The sequence below is a fragment of the Mus caroli genome, chromosome 14 (assembly GCF_900094665.2).
Source record: "Mus caroli chromosome 14, CAROLI_EIJ_v1.1, whole genome shotgun sequence".
Lineage (NCBI taxonomy): Eukaryota > Metazoa > Chordata > Mammalia > Rodentia > Muridae > Mus > Mus caroli.
Window position 1 is genome coordinate 45840364 of NC_034583.1, and position 5111 is coordinate 45845474.

Consider the following 5111-nt stretch of genomic DNA (forward strand, 5'->3'; position numbering starts at 1 on the left):
GAAATGAGATCAAACTTCTAGATCCAACTCCATCCCACCAGTATGCTCTTTCATCTTAGGGAAACACAATACAACCTCTGGAGCGCCTAAAACTTCCTATGAAGGTCCCAGTACAAGCTTTCCTCCATTTCTTAAAAATATATGGAGGCCCAGATGTGATTGGCTCATACCTGTAATCCCACATTCAGAAGGTTGAGACAGGAGGGTCCTATTTGGTTAAGGCTAGACTGGAGACACCATGTCAAAAGTGGGGGAGGGGGGTGCCAAGATGAAGCCCACGATGGAAGGAGAAATTTTCCTACTGTTCTACGAGCGTTCGCACTCAGTATAATAAAAAAATTAGCTGAGCACCGTGGTACAGACCTTTAATGTGGTACAGACCTTTAAACCCAGCACTCTGGGAGCAGAGGCAGGGAGCTCTCTGAGTTCAAGGATCAAGGACAGCCTGGTCTACAGAGTGAGTTCTAGGGCAGCAAGGGCTATGAGGAGAAACTCTGCCTCAAAACAAACAAACAAACAAACAAACAAAAACTAACATAATAATAATATATGTGTGTGTTATATATATATATAGAAAGCTGGAGTATAGCTCAATGGTAGAGCGCTTACCTACCCCCAGGCACAAAAATAGTGTGGAAATAATGTTTCACTGAACTATGCTAGACAGGCCCAGAATAAACAGAAAAAGTTCTACAATTTGAAATCACAGTTTATTCTACCTTTATAATCGACTTTAACTCTGGTATACTGAGCCTTTTTTGGCAGCTTACCTGTTCTGAAACCCAACTGTGTGTCCCTTCTTCTTCTACCTCTTCTTCACTCTTAGGTTATTCTACAGAAATAGACAGAGACAGCTCATCTCTATGCTCACTCACCTTCCCATCCCAACCCCTTGACGTTTTTAGCTAAACCGAGAAGGGATGCTGGGCTTAGGCCTCCCAAAGACCGTGCTTTGAGGATGGAGAGATGGCTCAGCAGTTGTGAGCACTGTTCTTGAGAAGACCCAAGCTCCACACCCAGCACCCACATGGCAGCTCACAAGTCCAGTTTCAGGAGATTTGATGCCCTCTTCTGGATTCCATAGCTACTAATACATACACGGTACATAAACACATGCAGGCAAAACACCCAATACACATAAAAATGAATTTTTTTAAAAAATTAAAGATTGAATTTCTCACAAGGAAGCCCTACATACAAATCCGTCTTGAAGACACTGCCCTTTCCTCCCAGCCTCCCCTGAAACACGTCCACGATGGTAGTGCTAACACTGCCTGAGTTCTTGTCCAGGCCAGACAACCCACTGTGCATTTCAGGGCATTATCCCGGTGGAAAGTATGCAGCCAGGAAGCAGGTACTACACACTCTGTAGGGTGCCAAGTGGAGAGGAGGCAGGCAGTGAAGATCACAGAGCTGTGCTGTCTCCTCAGCTTCCAGCTCTCTGGCCCGCCATTGTCTCTGGTCACCTGACCGTCCCTTTAGGCAGGAAGCCACCCCAGGTGGCTCCCTAATGAGTTACCTACCTAGGGCGGACTAAGATTAGATTGGAAAACAACCTGCAGTCTTTAGGGGGACAGCATGGGTGGAATCACTGTCACTGCCTTCCGGCTGCACCTCCCATTGTCATTTTGGGTGAAAAAGAGAAGTGACAATGTCTACCCAGAGTGCTGTGACTTCTATTGAAGACACAGAAACACACATCAAGACACCTGCCCTTTTAAGATCAAAATGCCCTTGCCATCAATGGAGTTCAGACTCAAATGTGAATCCCTGGAAAGAAGAAGGGAGAAAAGGATGTGAGGGTCCAGGAGGTCGAGCTCATAGTTGACAACAAACAAAGAAACATACAACAAAACATACAACAAAAACCAGTGAAGTCCTTAAGGAATTGAAGGATGGATGGAACCCACACCCCAGCAAACAGCATGCCCTAGTGGTCTCTCCAGGAAGTACAACAAATGGAATCCTCATTCCAGCTGCCAGTAAGCCCTCTGCAACCAGGCAAGGCAGGCTGCCTGCCATTCATGGAAATGCCCCCTCTTTCCTCAACCACTGCCTAGCACCAAAGGCAAGAAGACACCCCTTTTGGCTCTCACTGTAACGCTCCCGCCATTCTAGAGGAACTCAGCCAGGGCAGATTTTACAGACGCTGACACACTGCTTGTCATTTTCCCTTTCTTTTGCTGTGCTCATCGCTTAGGACATCACGGCTATTCCAGAAAAGAATACACTCATCCTAGAGCCTAAAGAAGTTCCCAGTCCAGGCCTTCCAGGGAGCAGGCAGCAGAACCCCAAGCACGAAAGGCCTGGCAGAGCAGCAAGCCAGTGCTGAACTACCATGCTTCATGCTTCAACAGCACCACCAGAAATGCCCTTCCTCTGGGAACCTACACACAGCTCGGAGTCTAGACTCCTCTGCCAAGCTCAGTGAGCTACTGTGAGAACACCCTCTCTCCCCTGAGAGACCCCAAGGCTTGCCTTCCGCTCTTCAACTGCGTTGCCTCCCTTAACAACAGAAACAAAACAGATACATGCTAGTGTGGTTGGATTCCTCACCAGGCCTCCATAGCTGCGTAGCCCCTCCCTCTCCAGTTCTCCATTTGTTTTTCTATATCCCACTATAGCTCAAACCGTCCCTTTAAAAAAAAAAAAGTGAATTTAAGAAAAGAAAACTGTTTACTGCTCTGACCAGAGCTTCCATTAACTAAAGCTGAAGTCTCCGGACAGAGAGCTCTACCTAGACAGTGCCAGGGCTGGGGGCCAAGAAATAAGGTTTTTCCTCTCTCTTTGGCCAATTTTCAGGTACTCCATCCTCCCCCCTGTGCTCCCTACACTTCCACTGCCCTTGCTTCTCCGCCTCTTACCTGTCCGGAAGACCTCTGGGCAAGTGCAGGGAGGAGGGGGCTAGCAGCACACTGGGGTGAGGGGTGGTAGTTAAGAGAATGGGGGGTGTGACTTCAGCAGCTGTTGACACGGAGGAGCAGAAAAGGCAGAGGGTGCCTGGGACCGAAATGGAAAACAGGAAAACACATGTGTGACTCTGGCCGGCGATGGGGAGGGGCCAGAGGACGAGCCGGAGCTGAGACTGCCTGGTCAGACAGGGAGGACCTCAGAGCCTGCTGCCACCCGGGCATCTCCTCTGCCGGGCTCCTCCTCCCCACCTCAGCCCAGAGCCTTCCTTGTGGCCCTAGCTTGCTGAGTAGTTAAGTGCAAAGGAAAGCGCCCTCCTGAGCCTCTCCTCCACTCTGTGTCCTAAAACTCACCAACCTGCCTTCTGGGCTTATTACTGCCTTTGATCTCAAGATCCCACCGTAAGGCCAGTGAAACGCTGCCGTCCTAGCTCAACAGTTTGTGCCATTTCAGCATCTAAAACAAACCAAGGAGGCCAACAAAGGCCACCTGTGGGTACAGACAAGTTTGGACTCAGATATCAGCGAGCGAGGTCCCAGCTCAGATCTCTAATTGGCTGAGGAGTTGTCAACAACGGGTCTGAGTTACTAGGTAAAAACCAACTAGGCCTGTGCCACCCTGGGCCATTCCTAAAGTTGGCAGCCTTTCAAACCACTGTTATTTAAATATCTGTTAAATGTTTACTTTGCAGAAACAGAGAAAATGTGACCCTGGACTGAAAACGAGGAGAGGTCTGGGGAGATATTTCTGAAGGCAAAACTGCTTGCCTTCAAAACCTGACAAGCTCATCTAAGCCCCGAAACCCACAGAGGACAGAGAAAAAAAGCCACTCCCAAAAGATGTCCTCTGGCCACACGTTAATGCAGGGTTTACCCCTCTATCCCACCCCCCGCCCCCTGCACAGTCAGGTCTCTGTGAGCTCCTGTGAGTTTGAACCCAGACTGGCCTGCATGGTGAGTTCTAGGACAGACAGGGATACATAGAGAAACTTTGTCTCAAAAAAAAAAAATTTTTTTAAAGTTGTCCTCTAGTCTCTACACATGCACTGTGGATACACACACACACACACACACACGCACGCACGCACACACACTAATAAAAAAAAAGTGTTTAAGGGGCTGGAGAGATGATTCAGAGGTTAAGAATACTGGCTGCTCTTTCAGAGGACCTACATTCAATTCCCAGCACCCACACGGCAGCTCACAACTGTCTGTAACTCCTGTTCCAGGAGATCTGACACCCTCACACAGACATACATGCAGGCAAAACATAAAATAAATAAAATAAAACTTTTAAAGTTTAAACTAGACGAGCCTCTTTATATTCAGAATCAAAAATATCATTCCTTGGTAGGCATATTAAATCAGTGAAAATGTAGACCATACAAATCTGTGTCCAGGGGAGTGGCACTTCACAGCACCAGAAGTATTTGCACAGTCCAGGTGTGACTGTGGCCTTCGGGCAGCCAGCTGTTCCGTAAATTACTCCAGATAAGGACTCAAGAATTCAGGCTGGGGACTAGAGAAATGGCACGCACTGCTGATCCACAGCCGCCTCAGGCACCTCAGGCAGCGCCTGACTGCCTGCATCTCTGGCCTCTAAGGACTCTTGCATTCAAGTGCAGTACTCACGCACAACTCTAGCATCACTAGATGGGGAGCCAAACTATATGATACCAAAAGGCAGAAATCCGAAATCCCTGGCACGAAATCAGAAGTATTCCAAGGAAAGTGTGATGCTCTTTTAGATCCCAGGCCACTTCCTGGCTGACCAGGAATCTTTAATCTTACTCTGGGGACAAGCCCAGGGTGTCAGTGAGGGAAGGTCACAGGAAGAGAGACAGAGCTGCCCCTGCTTCCCCTCACAGAAGGGGGCCTCACGGCGGTCTCTCGCTGGGACCACACCACCACAGAGCTTTTGCAAAGTCTGCGAGATTGTTTGACTGCTCCCCCTGCTGAGAACATTCTTCTCCGTGACACTTTTCATTCCTGGTACTATTTGTCAACATCTCTGCCAAGAGCAGATAAGCATCATAAGAGCTCTGTTCCCCACAGTACCCTAAGAAGGCGGGGGACGGCACACAAGCCATCAATATATGTAAAAAGAAAGAAAAGAGAGAGAGAGAGAGAGAGAGAGAGAGAGAGAGAGAGAGAGAGAAGAAAGAAAGAAAGAAAGAAAGAAAGAAAGAAAGAAAGAAAGAA

At 48.2% G+C, this 5111-nt stretch overlaps 1 protein-coding gene across 4 annotated transcripts in view; it reads right to left on the minus strand.

Annotated features, from left to right (window-relative positions):
• Slc7a7 (solute carrier family 7 member 7) overlaps positions 1-5111 on the minus strand; it is a 48111-nt gene that overhangs the window by 41524 nt on the left and 1476 nt on the right. Inside the window, exons 1-3 of one of the 4 annotated variants that reach the window (XM_021181365.2) lie at positions 3268-3342; positions 2865-3000; positions 771-832 (exon numbers count right to left, since the gene is read on the minus strand). The exons of 1 other annotated variant lie outside the window; for it this stretch is intronic. The gene's annotated coding sequence lies outside the window, so the exon portion shown is untranslated. Of the gene's footprint in view, positions 1-770; positions 833-2864; positions 3001-3263; positions 3352-5111 lie in introns of those variants that run through there. 2 more of the 4 variants (XM_021181363.2, XM_029469062.1) reach the window with 2 other exon arrangements.